Source organism: Bicyclus anynana, chromosome 21, assembly GCF_947172395.1.
Source record: "Bicyclus anynana chromosome 21, ilBicAnyn1.1, whole genome shotgun sequence".
NCBI classification, from domain to species: Eukaryota; Metazoa; Arthropoda; class Insecta; order Lepidoptera; family Nymphalidae; genus Bicyclus; species Bicyclus anynana.
This window is the reverse complement of record NC_069103.1, coordinates 14,692,596-14,714,088: the sequence shown is the minus strand read 5'-3', so window position 1 is coordinate 14,714,088 and position 21,493 is coordinate 14,692,596. Positions and strand designations below refer to the sequence as shown.

Genomic DNA, 21,493 nt, shown 5'->3' with positions numbered 1-21,493 from the left:
ATACAATCTTGTCTTACATTTACAGAAACAATGAGAATATGCGCAAAGGATCGGCCCGGTTGTCCAACGCGGATTCACAGACATTCTTGCCACCATTCCACGAGGGCATGATTTGTATAACTGTTAGCTATTATTATATTATTAACATAATTTTCTTATTATATTCTTTCGCACTAAAAAAGCAAATAATGAGTCTTAAATACCTCACACTATAAATAGCTGGTGTACTTAAAGAAACTACTCATATAATGTGATGTACTTAACAAAATAGACAAGAGGTGTGTTGCAATTGGCAAGAACACCGTAAGCAGCAGCTATTTGCCAACATGTCACCCCCGTAGCTACTACAAAGTAGGTAAATTACCCGCCGGTCCTGCCTTGGGAAGCGAAAGTTTAGAAATGGCCGCTATTAATTTCGTAACAACTCGATTTAAAAACTAGCAACAATTAACGTAACGGAGGCTAATGTTCTAACCTTTAGCGCGTTGCGAAAGTGCCGGCAATTGCCGGAGGAGTAAAAACTGGTAGCGACTGTAATGTGGGGCGTACAGTGTGTCTAAAGCTAGCCATTGACGATCAAGTATACCCACGTTCCCACAGCAGCCACGACTATAACTGATCGTGTGTTGGTCGCTGCGTGCATCACGGCTCGACTTGACGCTTACATGGAACGTCTTTGCTGCGAGGCAGCGCTGCAGAAACGTGGGTATACTTGATCGTCAATGGCTAGCACAATGTGGAGTGTACCGGTGCCTCCGGGCGGAGGGTGAGCGTGTTCTTGTGCACCATCTGCACATTATCTTGAATTTAATGAGGCGTTAATTACCTCGTTAGGTCTATGTTCACAATTTACATTCACAAAGCCTACTACCGGTAAGGTTTTGCTGAGAAGAGCCGGTAATAAACTCAACAGTTGCTTCGGATTCAGTCTTCGAGGTCTTGGTCGAGCTTTGAAGTATTGAGCTTTCTTGTTTATTTGCAAAGTTCCAAAAATTCTCAGTATTCTCGAAATACTAAAGACATATTGGAAACTTTAATATCCTATATTGACTTTCCTTGTAAATCGAATGCAGGTCCACTCCGTCATAAAGCGAGACAAACCCAATTGCGCAGTCCTGGATTCGCCTTTAGGCTACTTAAGTTATTACTTGGGGCATCTCGTGTAGGGGGGCAAGAGATGACTAATAAAAAGAGCACATGAAAGTTAAAGCGATTTCAAAATTCGCGCGATTTGAATTGACGTTGAATTAGATAGGTAAGATATTCTTAGACATTTAATAATTACTAGCGGACGCCCGCGACTTTGTCCGTGTGGAATTCAGTTTTACACAAATCCCACGGAAATCATGGATTTTTCCGAATTGAAAATAGTCTATGTGTTAATCCAGAGTAAAATCTATTTTCATTCCAAATTTCAGCCAAATCGCTTCAGTAGCCGCAGCGTAAAGGAGGAACAAACATACTTACACACTTACGAGTTTACACACACAAACTTTCGCCTTTATAATATTAGTGAAGTGTGATTGATATGATTGTTTTTAATTATTTTTTGTAAGTTCACTTGAGGAAAGGGGGCCCACGTGGGAAGATTGCACCAGAAGCATCATCTGAGCAGCAACCAGTTGCGCAACCCGCACGTCTGCTGCTCGCGAATGCCGAATGATGTGATGACGGTAATCAGTCGTCATATCGACCGCTCCGCCCGCTAATGACACGCCTCAACACGACGCAGCGCAGCCTGCCGCCACATCTTGCTGCTCTGTCAAAGACGTAGCTACCGCCGTATCAGCCGTATCAATGACTAGCAGACGCCGCGCGGTTTCACCCGCGTGGTTCCCGTTCCCGTAGGAATACTAGGATAAAATATTGAGATAAATGGGCTATCTAACCCTGAAATTTTTTTTAAATCGGACCAGTAGTTCCTGAGATTAGCGCGTTCAATCAATCAAACAAACAAACAAACAAACTCTTCATCTTTATAATATTAGTATAGATATGGGAGCCTCCGGTCTGGAGGGCCCCTTAAATGTGAAAGCATAATTGAAAGTAAAATTAGTAAAATGTAATCCTCAATCTCCTTTGGTTTGAGGAACCTATGAATTTCCGTATATTCATAGAAAGATTCCGTATATTCATAGAATTCATTAAGAAATCTTTACCCTTCATATTGGGCCCCCGACTAATGTTTATACAGGGCCTCTCCAAGGCAGGCTACCCCACTGCGGTCTACCACTAAATAAAGCAAAAAGCTATCGTATCAAAGAGTCTGAAAGTAAAAAGCTGATTTTCAGGCATTATTTAACTTGCATGTAATAGCCCAGTGGATATGACCTCTGCCTCTGATTCCGATTCGTGTTCGAATTCAGGCATGCACCTCAGCTTTTCAGTAGTGTGCATTTTATAAGTAATTAAATATCACGTGTCGCAAACGGTGAAGGAAAAACATCGTGAGTAAACCAGACTATTGGCCTCTCATTCTGAGTGGAGACTCGAGCTCAGCAGTGAGCCGAATATGGGTTGTTTATGATGATGATGATGATGATGATTTACTATATCGAAACACACATATAATTCACCGTAACGAAAGCAGCCAGTTGTGGCGAGACCTCAGGCCGCCGTTGAGCAATGCTGAAGCTCAAGAGGCAGCTCAATATAAAAGCGCTCGTTATCTGACGACAAATTGAACAATAACTATGGGAATGGAAATAATTATTCAACGAGCTAGTTAAATACTTACCTGAACCATTTCTTAACATATTTAATTATTTGTTCTTTTTTATTTTTTAACAATGTTAATAAAATAGGTACAAAATACATACCTATAATCCAAAACTATTAAAAATTTATGAAAAAAAAATCAACGCTGCGTGACATTTGAGAGCCCAAATAACCGATAGTCGGGGTTGAGGAACCTTCTCACAATACGCGCCGTCTCAAGAATCACTGCCTTTTGTATCCGACCCATGTATCCAGTAGTTAAGCGAAAGCTTCTTAAAGTGTTGGTCGAAGCTTTTCGCTATAAGACCATTGACTGAACCAACTATCCTAACAATAATAGTTGATTCAACATTACAAATAGCGGTAATCTCGTGAGCAAGGTCCAAGTATTTTGATACTTTTTCCTTTTCGGCTTTAACCAGATTGGAAGGAGAGGTATCCTCCGTTATGTTGAACTGTTGAATCCAAATATCCCTGCGACTTGCCCAGAAAGCTACGAGAATAATATGATACGATGAAAAATAACAAAATATGTAGGTTTAGGTAAATATAGTTATTTATTTAATAGGGATTTCAAAATAAATATTTTCTTTTTATTAACTTTGAAGTTTCTCCTCCTAAAAAACTTTTGAATGCTTCGATCGATTCGATCAATTATCACGTGAAACCCATACAAGTCATCTGATTGACTATCTAGCGGACAGATGCAGAGGTATTATAATAAAAAGATATTTCATCCTAAAATTATATGATTGCCTTCCTCGAGTGATCGAGTTACATGAGGCCCCGGTAAATATTAGCCAGTTAACTTTAATGTTAACGTTTAGTGCGGTAAGGTTACGGTACAGTGCCAGCGCTCGGTAGCGCGAGCGGCCGACGCTTGTAATAATTTACTTCAAACGTCGTGCTTTTGAAAGTCGATAAACATTGCGTTTTAGTTTTACACTCTCGTTGCTGTATTATGGTAATTTATTCACGTTTGTTTACTTACCTGCGCTGTGCTCGTGTCTAGAAGGATATTTTTGTATAGAAAACAGTAGGTAGATATTTTTTGTGGATAGATAGAATAATTAGAACGGAAAAGCATAACAGATAACATAATGTAATCATCATCATTACTAGAACCCACACCCTCTGGAATCCTCCGATCCTCAGAGGTCATATCTGACTTAGGTGATTAGTCTACTGTAGTTATCCACTATAGTCCGAAATTAATGATGATGAAATTTTACTTGATAAGATCGTTACGTGATCCGCTAGTTACAGCGGAAACGCGCCGCTAACTGTAGTTCGCGCCGCTCTGAAATCCGATTTTGTAAAGTTCGCGGCGCTGCACCCGTGGCTGTCCATTTTAATTTTGACTGGGATACTTTGGAGAAAATATTACCCACTCTACACTTACCCATTTAAGTTCAATAACTTCATAACGGCAACGTATTGCGAACTCTAGTTATAATAAACTCCAACATTGTAAAGATTCATAAAAAATGTGATACACATTCAAAATGTAAACTAGACGAGGCGCCGCGCGTCGCTGGGAACTGTCGCAGACGGTGTTTTGTCGCTTATTGCCGCGTAGGGCGCCACCGTACTGCGGCTCTGGGGCGAGCGGCTCGTCGCATTCATATCGAGGAAATGCCGCAGATCGGCATTCCCATCGAAATAATCGACGTATTTGTTGCACTAAGCACGTCAGTCGATACGGTCACGTCGCACGACGTCCGCAGAACTACGGCGGTAGTAGATGCCTCAACATCGCAGTCCCTGGAGCTAAACCCCGAGGCCGCCTCAAAAAGCACTGGCTTGACGTTGTAAACGCCGACATGAGAGAGCCAACGAAATCGTCTGTGGTACTAAGTCGAAGTAATCGAAAAGTCATAAATTATGAAATTCAAAATAGCGTATTCTGAAAGCGCGGTTATACGTGACTTTCAATGCTTAACCATATTCGAAGACTCTTTTCGCTTGAGGTGAATTAGATTTTTTTTCTTTACTTAGTCGAAGTAGTCCAAAAGTCAATAATTATGAAATTGAAACTATCGTATTCTGAGAGCGCGATTATACGTAACTTTCAATGCCAAACCATATTCAAAGATTCTTTTCACTTGAGGTGAGTTTGTTTTTGGTACTAAGTCGAAGTATATAAAATAAATGGTCGCTAGCCGCAATCGCAATAATGTTGTCAACAAAAGAAGGTAAGGTTGCCTAAAGTTGCACCACGGCGTCAGTTACATTACGTAGGTACAGTTTATTTCGGGGAGTACGATATGAGAAACATAACCTTACTATTGGCAATCTAGGGACAATATGATAGCGGTTGTGCGGGCGCCCATAGAGCAACCAGCGGCGGCGGCGGCGGAGGCTGACAAAGACGCATTGTGCGCCGACTGCCGACACACGCGTGACGCGCCCGTAGCTGTCATTCACCGGCGCAGGTGAGTCACCACATCGCAGTCTGACAGAGCTGTGGCTGTCTATGCGGACATTACAGACATAGCAATGCTACTGTTATTGAGATTAGTGATATGTGAATCTTGCTGGGATAACGTACCTACATCTAGCTAACTTACTGGATGATTAGTAATGTTTTACGAATGTAACTGGAATTCATTTGTTCATATTCACTAATTGTAATTTTAAAAAAGATTATACTAGATCAAAGACTTCAATCGTATAAAATTCTATGACAATTATGAGCCGCTGCTCATTCGTGGATCAGCTGAGCTTGTCCCGTTGGTGGTTAGAAAATGCGTTTTGGGATCATTTGTGGTTGTTAAGTTTCATAGACGTAGTTTACATTTATAAGTTACTTAGACACATGATTCTTTTAGGTCTCCCACACTAATGAAGACTGATAAAACGCACTGTGCAAGAATTTTTAGGTGCAGCCGCAAAGCGATCACTCCGCTGATCCTTTGGCTGATCTCTATTCCACGCTCCATCCCGCCGCATTGGCTCGCTGCTCACCGCTCGCCGCTCACCGCTCACCGCTCACTGATACCTGGCCAGCGATACCATCTGGCGGGAAGTGAGCACGCTCGCGATAAATCGCCGGCCGCTTTATTGGTCGCTCGATGAATGCATTACTGTCGCAGATATGTGCGCAGTACACAATGCCTGCGCAGGAGTTATTGCTGCGCTTCTGACGTAAACCGGAATGTTCGCGGATAACTCTGCCGTCGTAAAACTGTAATAGTTTATTAATGTCGGTAATAGATTTAGTTACCGTCACCATTTTACCAACGTATGGCTAGACGCGAGGCAGGTTTTTAACCCTATATGTCATTGACATCCCTAGAACTCGTACAAAGTACGATACGAGTAGTGTTGTGCTTCTTTATTTACTTACCCGTATGGCTAGCGGTATGAAACTCTCTCCCGAGGTCTGTGTTCCTGATTCTTACAACCTGGGCCTCTCATAAAGACAAGACTACATAGGTTTTACCTGGCTCTTCAGATCATATTTTGATGTAGTTGAATATATTACTCGTACGTTTGTAGATTTAAAATCGTAGTAATAACTATAATGTTTCCCTCATGTGAGGAAAGAGGATCTTTTCTAAAGCTACCTCAATGATCAATCTCTTATAATAACAATCCATTACTCAGGCACTACTATTACATTTACTGTAAGTAGGGAGTGTCCAGAACTCAATAATTTTCAAATCTGGCTCAATAAATCCCACAGAATCACGAGTACATACATGACCCGCCCAATGTATAAGTTTCTCTGTATTTATCTGTGTTATTTACAAGCGCGCCATCGCGTGAAGCGATACCGCGTGATGTGTCGATAGCGCGAACATCCCGCGGTACAGCGATTTATCGACACGAACAACACTACCACTGAACTCATATATTTACTTAAACATACGGAACTTCTTCAGCTGACTTCTATAGCAGTGTTAAGTAGATGGACTGCCTTGAGACTTTTACGGAAGTGAATGAAGCGAGCATTGGAGAAATATTGCACACAAAGCTGAAAAACATTAGCAATTCATCTTTAAAAAACTAAGAGTGTAGTTTATACTGAAATTCTTTATACAAACAGTTTTTACTTTGTCTCCTAAATCTCTAAAGCCGTAACTAAAAATATATAAACTTTTTAAAAGTTACGACTAGCGTACCTACAGAAAATAACGAAGTAGTTATCTGGCACAGTTTTGTGAACACCCTAAATAGAGTTGTTAGGCATTCAAAGTTAGCTTCTTCCTTTTAACGACATGTAAGTTTGATTATTCCGTATTGGACCGTATCCTATTACAAAAACGGAACCTAATTACCTCAGCTTCAGACCATCAAAGCAAAAAGTTCGTAAACAGAAAGCCTAAAGTGTAAGCAGTGCTGGCAGTGCCAGGTTACAGATGCCCTCTCACAATCGGCACCGCTCTCCGATGGCCGCCATTTAAGAAGACGAATACTGCTGCCGGCGGAAGTCACGGCTCTGAGTTATGGCCGCCTCATGCAAGCTGCAACTTACGACTGCGGCCGCTGAGCTACGAAATGTTAGCGTCATTGTACGCTAGCACTGAGCAACAACAGTACATACACTCGTGTGCGCGGACTGTCTAAGTACTCCGTGTTCACGTGTATTTAGTGCTAAATCTCGACCTGACATTTAAGTGCATTATCATTTGTCAGCTTGAGCCAATTGCAACTACCGTCTTTTCGACATGATAGTGATGTTATCTGACAGTTTGCGACTACTAAACAATCTGACTGCTATGATAGTCTAGTGATGGGCCTACGCATCACGAGGTTCTGTGTCCAAGAAATACTGTTTTTCCTTTCTTCCAAAAGATTTTCAGTAACAATCTGAATTTGGACATTCGGTGATTTTACACCCACTAACTAACCGTCGGTGTCGGATCATATTCTATCATCCAGCCAATCGATCCGCCTTGAAGCATGGCACCGCCGTGATGGTGGTAAGATCCATGCCCCCTCTCCTACAAAAAGGGAGGAGAGGAGGAGGCTTTCATTGGTAGTTATTTGAATAGGATGATAACGATGATTCAGCTCGCCAAATCGTATTAGATGTGGTGGTTTTAGGCTCCAATCTTCTACACCCACGGGGAAGAAAAGCCCTCAAAAAAACCCTGAAGTCACTAAGTTAGGCTCATGATAAATAATAAAATCTCCTGATCCAGATCTAGATACTGTAAACACTTATGATAATGAAATAATAAATACCTAGTTGAAAGTGTTGATAGTTTAATATTAAGTATTTCACGCCAGGAATAAAGCGGTAACTGTTAGATAGCGCGGTAGATCAATTAAGACACGGCAATTAGGCGGAGCCGCGGGCAGCGCTAGTGTAATGGAGTTCCCACTGTGGACTGCGGCTGACTGCGCAACTATCGCCTATAAATTAATATCGCCACTTTATGTTTATAATGTAGCTTTGATTAAGGATGGCTTGAAATAGTGTTACTTCCTTGTACGGCTATTTATAACTTTACTATGCCTCATGGAACTTATTATTTATGTAGCGGTGGAGGTTCACTTTGTGGTCAGAGCTCGTCCGGGGCAGCACTACCAACATGCTCATTTCTGCTGCCAAGCAGCGTATTTGCTGCGGTATTTGGGTCTGAACGGTTATACGAGTAAATTGACTTATATGAAATATTTTCTTTTTTAATTTCATCTTCTTTGGTGTCATCATCATTAACAACCCATATTCGGCTTACTGTTGAGCACGAGTCTCCTCACAGAATGAGAGGGGTTAGGCCTTAATCCACCACGCTGGCTCAATGCGGATTGGCAGACTTCACACACGTAGAGAATTGAGAAAATTCTCAAGTCAGTATGCAGATTTCCTCACAATGTTTTTGCTTCACCGCTTGAGACATGTAATAATATTTAAAATCTTAAAAGGCACATAACTGAAAAGTTGGCGGTGCATGCCCCCCGAATCGAAGGCAAAGGTCATATCCACTAGGCTTTCACGTCTCTAATATCATCATTATCAGCCGATGGACGTCCACTGCTGGACAAAGGCCTCCTACATGGACTTCCAAACACAACGGTCTCGTGCCGCCAGCATCCAGCGATGTTCTTAAATTTTTCATTTTGATCTGTGAAATGTAAAATATTACCTCATAAATAATTTGATTGCTACGTAATTGTGGTTGTAGAGATTAGAGCGTAGGCATGATACAAACTTTTTAACTTTGTTATACTATACCATGAAGCTGTTTACCTAAAATTAGTAAAGGTATCTCTTGAAATATTGTGATGTTGTGAGAGTGTCACGGTCCTGCAGTATCGTCGCCTGTATCGCTATCACCGCCGCACCGGTCACCGGACCACGAATGAAATGATTAATATCAAAGTTCAAGCGTTCAATTATTTTGTAAACGCAGCAAAGGTGCTAAGCTATACCTTACGTTGCGTTACAAAAGAATTTTTATTCAATTTTAAATTCAATAGATAAATTTAACGGTCGGTACGCGCCGTGCGCCGGTCCATAGACTACGACAAGGCGTAATAGACATGACACGGCAAACATCATCTCGCAGGTAAACGCCTCAAAAATACAACAAAAATGTAATCACTATTGCTACCTATGAGTAAAATAAAAAAAAAATTTCTTTATTTGCAAAAAATACAGAATCAAGTAGGCATTCGATCTTTCTAGTTTTCGAAGAAAAGAAAGAGAATCGACGTTCCACTTAGCTAGGGGGGCAGTACCTTCTTTATGTTTCCTGGTATCCTCTTCAAACTAAGTCACATCCTCATACAAGTATGAGTATAAGCTTTTTTAGTTTTATTAAAAATATTTCGAGCTATTTCAAAACGAATTTAATATTTCTAATTCGCTTGCTCGCTGCTCTAGACTTCTGGTTTTTTATATACCGACGACTCTAGTCTCTACTTAGACTCTAGTCTCTATTTAGAGTTGACGCCATTTCTAACGCCACGCTTTTAAGATGTCTGTGGTCGGTTCACTCGATATATGAACTTATCGGCGAGGTGTTAGTAATAAACGAATAAAAACAAATCCCGCTCGTAAATTACCGCGAGATCGGTAAGCTGCGGTAAGTTATGTCGGGATAGCTCCGGTAATATTTATCTTATTTGTAGGTATTTCCATAATTGGTGTCCGCGGGTGCCGGGGGCCGAGGGCGGGGGCCGGGGGGATGGGCACATAAATCTCGGCGCAATTAGTCAGGCGGTGTTGTGGGTAACAGCACTATATCACATATTTTGTCACACACTTATCGATGGTTTATGTTTACGTGGCTACGCCGTCCGCCAGGCCGCGCTCGCCGGGACTACAGCGGGAGATGAATGTCACGGTGACGGTGCTCAATAACGTTACATCCTTGCTTTATTTTTTTTAATTAGGTATTAAGATAGGTGTGTTGTTGTTATGTTATTGTCCCATATTCGGTTCAATTAAGCTTTGTGACATTACCACAAAGGACGGAGTTCGAACTTACAACTCGAAGAACTTAGCAATTTCAGCAAATCGTTTTTCACGATAGGTTAAAGTTGAATGGATAGATAGTTATCTACTTCTGGGTAAGACCCTTATAAGGTCTTCCAAACACTACGACCTGGAGATGCTAATATCTATCAGCAGCTTCCTGTAACCCGTTTGATGTCCTCGATCTACATACATTACATAGAGAGCCCCCGTCCTCTCTATGTAATGTATGTAGATCGAGGACATCAAACGGGGTCGCTATACCAGCTCCCAATTCATTGTGAATAGGTCGTGTACCAACTCGCCTGCCCAGCATAACTTCATAACTGGGCAACCTTGTATGGCTTGCAGCATTTTTTAACATTATATTACACTTGGTTTTGAAAACTTTCCAGAAACACCTTACTCCGTCTCCACAAATAGAAATGTTGTTGAAAAAACTAGTACTTATTATATTAGTGAGTCAAGTGCGGCCAGATGCGCGTACTCCCACGTGGAGGCGTGGAGTACCGGCCCGGTGCCGAGTGTCGCCCACGCGTGTGTGTGTGTTTGTGTAGCCGGACACGAGGCGCGCCGGGCGGGCGGCTAGTTGTGTGCTCTAGTTGTCGGCACACAAGTTGAGTTTGCTGCCACGAGTGTGTGAGCAAACGATCGATTATTTCCCGTGTACTCGTATACTTAAATTAGGTATGTAGAGTATACTACTATGTGTACTGGATACTGGAAAACTAAATCTTACATGGACAATAAATAATAAATCATTATCAACCCATATTCGGCTCACTGCTGAGCTCGAGTCGCTCTCAGAATGAGAGGGGTTAGGCCAATAAATACGGATAGGCAGACTTCACACACGCAGAGAATTAAGAAAATTCTCTGGTATGCAATTTAATTCAATTTATTTATTTTCAATTGTACATTTACATTACTAACATAATTATGAGCCTATTGAAGCTTGAAATAAAGTATTATTATTATTATTCAAGTGAATTAAACTCTCACGCCCAGTACAAAATAAATATATATAAAAAGCCAAAGGGAAAATAAATAAACTTACTTAAATATGCAAAATAAATAAACATAAATATACATTACAATATCATATGCGCACTATATTTATTTATATATTTGCAAATGTCTTATTCTCTAAAGTGTCAATAAATTACGTCAAAGTTTATTAGAAAATGTCAATTAAATCATCTTTAATAGCATTTCTTGAGCAAAAACTCTTTGATCTTATGCAGGTTTCCTCACGATATTTATCCTTCACCGTTTTGAGACACGTGATATTTAATTTCTTAAAATGTACACAACTGAAAAGTGCATGCCCCGGACCGGATTCGAACTCACAACCTTCGCAATCGCAGGCAAAGGTCATATCCACTGGGCTATCACGGCTCTCTGACAAAACATACTGTACTTAATATTAAAACTTATTATATCTAATACAGGTTTACAATTTGTGTTATTTTAACACTAAACAACTAAGCTTAAGTTACGCTAACTGACAACTGTCATTTATGTGAATGCTATGGAAATTGAGAACTATGTATTTAATAATTTGTGCACAATTATCGTAGAATACTATGGTTTGGTTTTCATTTTACTCAATAGCGATAGTAGAGATAACACTCGTAGATACAACATAAAACATAAACACGTAGTAACAGCAATGACCAAAGTCACAGCGCGGTTTGTATCTTTGTTGCTGATCCATCTATCCACTCATCGCTGACCAAGTTATCATCGCACTGTGAAATGCATTGTGTTCTGTTCACCTCGACACAAAACAATACGATGACAAAGCTAAGCGTTCAGTTTCTGTGAAGAGATCGCATCTCTCGTTGTCGCCCCGCGGCTGATCGCTTGTTTTATAAACACAAGTGTTGGTCGTATCAACATGACCTTTCTCCATCAGATAGCTGCAGTTAATGAATACGTCCATCACGGATTATAACTTGTTAGGAATTTTCTAATTTAGTCGACGTTTCAGCGTTATACCTACCTGCCAAATCGTTGATTATAATCTTCCTTTCTTTAATGTTTGTAAACTACTTGTAAAATATTCTTATTTATTATCTCTCGTGATTCATTATCATCAGTAGATTATTTATATCTCTCCTATGGGACAGGAGATATGGAGCTTTACCCCTCAGCGGTTCTTCAATGCGAATTGATCAGTTTACTGTGATAATGTTTGTGATTGTATCTATTCAAATAACAATCAGATTTTAATGACAATTTACTTAATTCAGTTAGCGACTTGACTTGACTGCGATAACATTCGATGTTAAGTGACGATGCAATGTAAGGAAGCGTGCATACTTGAAAGGGGTAAAAGTTTTATTCTACCCACAGAACATAGAGCACTGAAGCTAACGCTATACCCTTTTTTCTACAAGTTAGCCTTTGACTACAATCTCACCTGATGGTAAGTAATGATGTAATCAAAAATGGAAGCGGGCTAACTTGTTAATAATAGGACTAAATCCACACCCCTTTCGGTTTATACACGACATCGTATCAGAATATTAAAATTGCTTGACGGTACGTCTTTGCCAGTAGGGTAGAACTTACTAACCACGGCTGATGCCTTCCACCAGACAAGACCTGAGTCAACTTAGAAAACATAAAATTCTGACTGACTCCTGCTGGGAATGGTGATAAAAGGGCCCAGGACCTCTGTGTTGAGAGCCATAGCACTACCAAATGCGCCAGAGAGATTAGCTTCCTGTGAATGTCTTGAATGTACGAGTAAGAACGGTCAATAATTTCATATCCCTAAGCTCGAACCCAGGACTTTGTGATCTAATACCGCACAGACTGACAAATAGACCAATTATGTAGATAACACAGTCATAAAGTAACAACGTACTGCGATATTTAAGACTGCCCCAAAAGAAACTTTCACACAATATCATTTGCTCGACGCAATAACAATTACACGTGGAACGGTCACTTTGGTGACGAAATACTCAGCATCAGTAAATATTTGTAATTCATATGCAAACGACACCGTAACAGTCGGGGACAGTGACTAATGACCCTCCGACGGCTCTGCTGTACTGTGTGGAGTCACCGCGTAGGTTTACCGGGCTTTGGGAAAGGTTAATCGCGTTAAGCGTATTGGCACTGAGGTTATATTGACTTTGAAATGGAGGAACTGTTGTAATCGTTGTATTGATAGAGGTCGCCGGTTCTATTTAATTAATTTAAAGTTAAACTAAACTGTGTGTTGGTTTTGGTAGGGCTGCCTCGATTCGGAATATTTGTTTTACCTATTTGAATACTGTAGTCTTTGTCTATGTGGTCAAAGAATCTTTATTTCTCTTAAAGAATTTACATTCACTTACAGAGAAACAACTATAAATAAATCTTATTAACTATTTTACAGTCAGCTGTATGCAAACAATTTTTTTCGTTCTACCTACAGAAATTTACGATGTTCGGTGCGAAATCGTTACCACAAGTCTATTATTAACTTAACTTACTTAATTTTATCATTCAAGTAATTGATTAAACATAATGGATAGACACAGTACTTACATAGCAGTTGAATATCATAACACGTTTCACTATTACCTTTTATGGCAAAAACGAAATATCTTACAAGATAATGTTATCTCTGTGAGAGAGATCTCAAGTGACGTATCCACCCACTAATATCTCCGCCTCTCGTCCATATACATCTTATATATGATCCAGCTTTTGGAGGAAAATAGAGTACATCTAACATTCTATTATTTGCTCCTAACAAATATACCATTTTAACAATTATGTATTTTCTTAATCTATAAACCTAGCAGTTCTAAAAATTGATTGCAAAAATTTCAATAATCCAAAATTACTGAGCAATAAAGCTTACCTTTTAATTATATTACGAATTTTAAACTAAATTCAATGTTTTAATATTATTGACAACCCTAGTGTATGTTTCGTGGCGAGCCCCGTTATAACTCAGGCTGCGCGGGACGCGGAGCGGACAGCTGTCAGGGCGCGGACCACCCGACGCTGTCCGGTCGTCCGGCGCATGTGTCCGGCGCGTCCAGCACGTCCGGCGAAACTCCGATACGCTAATAGGCCCCGGACCTACTCGTATTGTTTCCCGATTAATTGTGAACGATTGGTATGTTCTACGATTTAAACAAATTGTTTATTTATTCGGCAGGTTACCGATGGAGGAATATATTATGTAGTCTAAGATCATTTTTAGTAACAGTAGACTTAACAAGCAGGTGGTCCACCTTAGTGGAAAGCTACTCTTCACAGGACATGCGAGGAACTCGTCATACGAGTACATTGTGCTCCTTGGGTGCATCACTTTGAGGCAGAGGTAATAAGCCTCATGTGACTGTAATTTCACCGGCACCATACTCTTTAGACCGGAACTCAACAATGCTGCCTGGTAATTGCTATTTCCATGCAGCTTCTACATTTTTTCCACTGGTCTTTTTTTGCTGTTTTAGCGGTGTCAGCTAAATCTAAGTGTAAATTTCGAATCCAGGTAGGTATCTAATATTCATTTAAGTTTTATTTTATTTATCATTAAAAATATAACTCAGCTTATTTTAAGAATTCCCTACCACAAAAGGAAAAATTTAATCACTTCCGTCCGTCTGTCTCTATAATCTCTTTTTCTCAGGAACACGGAAAAGTAACAAGTTAAAATTAATATCAAACACATCTACAATTTATTGGAACTGCAAAATAAACAGACTTTTATCGACACATTAAAAAAAATACCCAATTGGCCAGTTTTTACACCGTTTTACGTAAACCGGCTCCAGGAATGACAGGAATGAATAACTCATTCGACACGCGGACGCGAAAGAAACATAATGTTACCTAACTTCCTACCGACTTCGCCGTAGCGCCTATCATATAATAAAACAGAACAAAAAACCGAGGAATCAAACGATTCGCATCATAATTACATTAAGTTCTCAGTAACGATCAATCGAGATCGAAATGACCGATAGCGCGTCCAGTTTCCACAGCTCCACAGCTCCACAGCTCGTCTTATCGTCGCATCGGAGTTCCGACTCATTGGAGTTTCGAAAGCTGAACAAAGAGACGCAAAGATCGACTTTGTTTAGAAACATCTCATATTGGCACTCGATCGAACAACGGACAATAACAACAAAGAATTATTAGACTGTGCCTTTTGGAGCTTATCTAGATGTTTTATCGAGAGCTCCAAATTACAAGGCGAAATGGCGGCGCTAGTGCTGCGGGACATTGGACTCTATCGCCTTGTGTTTGAGGATGTTTTGGGTGAAGGTTGGATGTAGACCGACGTAATTACCGGGCCTGGCACATGTAGCAACAATGGTCAATCACTGCCGTGACCCGCCAAACTGTAACATAAAGAGCGGGGTGAAGCGTGATTAAGTGCGAGTAGGTACAGCAAGGCTATACCACCTCTTGACGACAATGGTTCAGCCTTACTGTATCGAAATTCCAGGGTTCATTGCTAATTCGGGGAGATTTAGCTATTTACGAGTATACATTACCTTAATGCACTTTGCTCCTGGCTGAAATTTGTTGCTGTTAAACGAAAATTAAGTTCCAACGAGCAATTTAGCGTTCCTGAAATATTACGAATACATCTTCTCTGCTCTAGAAACGAATTTATTCGGGATCCGTATGGTCCCCTTGTCTATACTAGATATTGGAGAGGGAGAATCAATTTACGAGTATCATCACAAAGAAAATAACGAATTAATGACATCGTTTTTTAAACGAGCGAACAGAAAGAAATAAAGTTTCGAAATATTTATTTAAATGTGTCCAATTTGAATGCAAACTATCAAGCTTATAGTAAATGATGATGCAGCTGATGGAAGTATTAGATTACGTTTCACTTTTGTAGTAAAACGTTATTTGATTGTTTCCCTAATAGTTTTAGGTGACTAATGCTTGGCACTAAACAAATATTGTATGATTATATTATTGATCTGTTTTAGATATATCATTAACCAATAGACTATTGGACACTGATAAGAACCCCTTTAGACCCTAACCGAGTAACAAATGGTATGGCACTCGGCAGCCTGAAACCAGAGGATATTAGTTTCTTCTGTGGTGCGTCTTCTGGTTCTGTTATAGCGGGTCAGTGTCAACTGCGCTTGCAAGTGACTTTCCAGTGTTTCATTTCAAGGATTCGGGACTCTAACATCCATTATTTCATCGAGTTACGATTAAAGTATATTGCTGCAAAACAAAGCATCTTTTTTAGACAGTATTTTTTAATAGGTACGACCAACTATCTCTAATAACAAAAGTGTAGATTTCATTTTAGTTCATATTTATATACTCGCAGTATATTTTCTCTTCATATCTGCATGTAAAACGTAAGCGGACACACTGTTCAAATGTTTGTTGTTGGCATCCAAACAGTGCAGGGTTGCGGCGAGTTCAAGTAAGCAATTACACGGACGATCCAACGGCGCACAGTTGATGAGGAGCCGCAGGAGGGCCTCCACACGAGCGCTCTACATCTTACGGGTACACTTGTTGTGTAATGGTACGTCCACAGGTCAGCATCGTACGTGTCGGACGCATCGCATCAAACGGATTGTAGAACTTTTTTATAAAGTTAAATAAAGTCGTACAATTGCGTTCACTGATCCGCATCGTACGGATCGCACGAATCAACCGTAAACCTTTAAATTAACTTACCCTTACAAAACTGTAATTGATCAATTGTAATTGTAAACATTTATTACCCCCGTCTCAAGAGTTTGAAAATATTAATTTTAATAAAAAGGAAGATTTCTGAAGGAAGTCTATGTAGGTACGAGTATCTACTACGTTTTTACCCGACTGCAAGAAGGGTTATTAACAAGAGTAGTCCTAATACCAAGAAATCGTCTTTTGTGCAAAACATGATTGTCTGTTGCAAGTTTTATATTTTACGAGTTGTAAAAGCGCTTTCAAATATGTACGTACTTAAAACGACTGATGTTTAGATCCACCACTTGAAAGAAACTAGTCACAAGAAAGTCGTGAAATAGTCCTAAAACATAGTTGACACGGAGACAAGAGCGCAGTGACTAATAGCTAATGAACGGAACTCCTCCGGCGTGACATTAACACGGCCCATTAAAGCCTCTCCGATGTACACGCGCAGGCAGGACCCGGACGTGGGAAGCCGACGCGACCAAAATAGAAATCTTGTAAATACTAACAAATGACAATCTTATCCGTACATTAAAGAGATTCTAATGAGAGTCGTATGTCGACGTCGGGCGGCGGCCGCGTGCGCCGATGTCCCGATGTATCGCCGCAATTAACTCGATAGTCCCGCGATACATCGCCGCATCGCCGCATCGGCCGACGTCACGTCACGGAGTGTGCCAATTTAGCGTTATCTGGCGACGTGAGCGCTACATTTAGATAAGCTTACGGGGTTTAATAAGGAAACCTTTGCCGTGCGAGTGCGCCGAGCGTGACTCCGGCGTCTCAGCGGCAGCGCGCCGATGAGTTCATTATGCAATTGTGCAAATGCGCTTTAATTGATTGTTTTAATCGGTTCTTCTCGCGGTTAATGTAAACGGTGCTTCCCTAAACGTGTTGGCCGGTAAATTGCGTAATACTCCTGATAGTTTTTACCGTAAGCAACCTACCTGCTGTACATATAATTAATCAATTTTGCGAATTCCGATGTACTTTGAATATTGAAGTAAGAGGATAGAATTACTTAATAATTTACTTGTGTAACAATAACGCACGTCATACGCTACCTATTGTAGACCATATTGGCACTGATATACTTGTAGTTCCACATTTCATCCGGATCCATTCAACTGTTCTCTATATAAAAAACGACTTTGTTTAATGTACGAGTAATATCCTTTTGTATCATACCCCATACATCAGTCGTCTGATGTAAGCTTATTATTTAGAGTCACCACAGATTAGTCATTAGTCAGTGAGTCAAAACCAAAAGTCACGCGACAGCTGGTATAATCTCCAATTTGTCTGTAGCCTGCTCTCTCCAGTTCCACATCCGACAGCGAGATGAGCTCATGAGCTGCACAAAGGGGCGATAGCTACAGTACAGTTACACGCCCTGTGTCTGTGTGTAACGTCTTAATGGCGTCGCTTAGCATGCCGGCGGCGGCAGATCCATCATGTAAAACCCACACAAATCACTTAGTCGCTCAATTGTCTGTCGAGATGAGTACCCGCCGCCAGGGTGACCACGCCGCGCGCCGCGCCGGGACTGGTGCTGAAACTGGCTATCTCGTACAAATCTTTTTGGATACATCAGTAGTCTACCTAATACTAAGATACGATGTTCGTTCATTCAGTACAGTACATCTGTCTCTTTTAGTTGACTCGCAAATATTTTAAAAGCAAACAAAATCATACGAGTATCATGATTCTGAATAACTAGAGCGCGCCCGCGAATGCTCTGGTCTCGTGAGACTTTGCTATTAGAAATACTGCGTAATATATGGATTTTTTGGAATAAATAAACATATCTGTTTTTTTATTGAATAATTTATCTGCATTTAAAAATGCATCCAAATTGGTTTAATAACGTAAAGAAATAACAATATTACACTTAAACACAATCGTTCGCCTTTTTAATATAACTGTTGATATTAAATGGATGGATGTGCCGCTGTTGGGGTTTTGCTAAATTGCTATTTTCTTTTTCAGAATGGAAAAGAGATCTGTAATCCTTGCGCAAGTGGTCGCCCTACAGCCGGCATTACCGGCAGTTAGTATGCGCCGCCCGGCGCGCCTCCCGCAGTCGCCTCACGTACCTAATTGTGCTGTGCTGTCGACGCACCACGACACGACGGTTCGCACTCCGCGAGGGAAATGTCTGCTCCTCCGACGAGCTCATGACGTCGATCACGACACTTACGACGAGTTACGACGAGGGCCACTCCGCGAGTTACGACGAAGGGCCTCGCCGCGATTTATTTAACGAAGGCGGCGACAAATCTCGGAAAGGAAACTTTCAGATAAATAGCGCAATAAAGAGGCAACGATTTATATCGGCGGTTTAAACGTATTAGATCGCCATTAAGTATATTTTATTAATGATGCTTGTGATTGCGGCGCAGCCACGATACTTTATGGGCCCCGGCGCTCCGAGTGACGCGAGCTATTCATCTGATTATTGCGCGCACTACAACCGAATTAGATGAAACTAAAAGTAAATATTATAGGTTACGTGCAGATTTAGGTCCTATTTAGATTTTTAATTTATTAAAGAGAAAGTATAAATCAAAATCACACACATGAAAACATTATCTTCTCCAACCCCAGATCTATTGTGTTACTGAATAGGCGCGCATGGAAGCCTCATTTCTTTCGAGTTTTAATAATAGAACAACTGACGATATTGTTAGATGAAAACTTTGATTAAGCAGTGTGTGCTTTGCTTTCTAACTAAGAGGCTTTAGATTGGCTGAACTCCGGTGCGACTTCTTGTCAAAACGCTATTATAAATAATCATCATACCTACCTACCTGAATTTCTTCCGTTACGATGCAATGTAAAACGAACTTACCTATCAGTTTTAAACTAATATATATTTTCTGTGATTAATCTAGAAGTTTACCATCTCGGACCGCATCACGCCACTCTAATAAATAAGTCAGACTAAATTGCGGAGAACTCTTTCTCGACATACAACAGACAGACAGACATTCATTACAGTAACGTCGTTGAAGTTATAAATACTTGGACGCGGCAATCACGTGCACCTGCAATAATATTGTAAAGCTGTATGTACGCAGCAATCAAATTAAAACCATTTGAAGTGTAAATACCGAGGCGGTTTCCACGACTAAACGGATTATAGATGCATTCAGTTCGCGCGGGGGGCGGCGCGGGGGGCGGGGGGAGCTCCACAGACGCGTATAAATTGCCAACTACCCGACGGAGATGGATTGGCGAGCTATGCGCCGCAGCCGGCTTCCCACTGCACCCACACGACACGAGAAATACTAAAAACTGAAATTCACACGAAGAGTCTGATGTTTACGATGGTTTGTGGAGAACATTTTCAAACGTTCTGCAGAGAGTGTGAGAATGCCGTTTTCCTTAGAATCTTGTATATAGGTACATCAGTGTACGTCCACGTTTAATGTTGTTGAAGTAAAAAGCTTATTCTTTTTACGTAGATTTAACCTTAATAAAGACCTCTTGAAGAATTTTTGTCTTTATTTTATTGTAGACTAGCGGGCGGAACATTCATACCGCATCAAAATCATCATTTTCGCAAATATCGGGAATCCATGGATTTTTTCGGGATAAAAATACGTATATGGTAATCCAAAGTAAAATCTATTTCCTTTCCAAATTTCAACCAAATCGCTTCAGTAGTAGTGGCGTTAGCGTAACAAACATCCAAATAAATATACGTCCATACAAACTTTCGAGTTTATAATGTTAGTAGGATTTACGGGTTTAGGGTTTGACTCTGTAACGATGTTTGATTTTGTAACGACTATTATATCTTATTAGATGTTATTGATACTAATGACCGGGACCGACGGGTTCACGTGCTATCATATTACCAACCTTGAACCATTTAGGTAGGTACTGAAATTTTCTTGAAAAAAAAAAGAAAGCTCAATACTTCATAACCCGATCCATGAGTAAAACCCAGGACCTCGTGATCGGAAGCCACTGTGTTACGCGATTTTGATTATTTAAGAAATAACCGTTTATTGGATTGTCTATGCATATTTTGCGAGATGACGTATCGTCGTGTACTGTGGGACCGCGCACCGCGGAGAAATCAACCTGACACTTGAGTTACGCGCTCTGAAGGCGCAAAAATATGGCGCCTATGACGGACACGGACACACGGACACGCGGGAAGTGGATATGTAGATGAAACACGCTGCTACGTGCAGGTTAGAGTTATTTATAGTGTAATCAAAACCTCGCATCCATCAGGCGACAACTGACGCTCGTCTCCCAACACGTGACAACATCGTTCGCAAAGTTGCCCAACATAACGCAACGTTGACGTGTAAATAAACTTGTGACGCATAGATAAAGGTGAAAGTTCTCGATGCAAACATATAAATAGGTACCCGTTACGAGTTTGTTTATATATAAAATATCTGTTCATTTCCTGCCCAACATCTTTCATTCAATAAACAAGGTCTGCGTCCAATAATAGATCACTGATCTAATGATGAAACGCGAGCAGATATTGAGTTATAGTTCATCCCGAGCGCTGCGACAGAGGAAACAAATCGTGCCGCGTTATACAAATACATCACAATAAACGATAGATCGTACAATAGAAACATAAATTGCCGCAGAGCTAGGCGCCCGTGCGCGACGCGAACTGTGCATGATACC

General features: G+C 40.6%; 1 long non-coding RNA gene across 1 annotated transcript; it reads left to right on the top strand.

Moving 5' to 3' along the window:
- The first annotated feature begins 5,106 nt into the window (after positions 1-5,106).
- Positions 5,107-20,328, top strand: LOC128199274 (uncharacterized). Its single transcript, XR_008251927.1, has 2 exons — positions 5,107-5,153; positions 18,821-20,328. It is a non-coding gene; the product is annotated as an uncharacterized LOC128199274 (long non-coding RNA).
- The last annotated feature ends 1,165 nt before the right edge of the window (positions 20,329-21,493 follow it).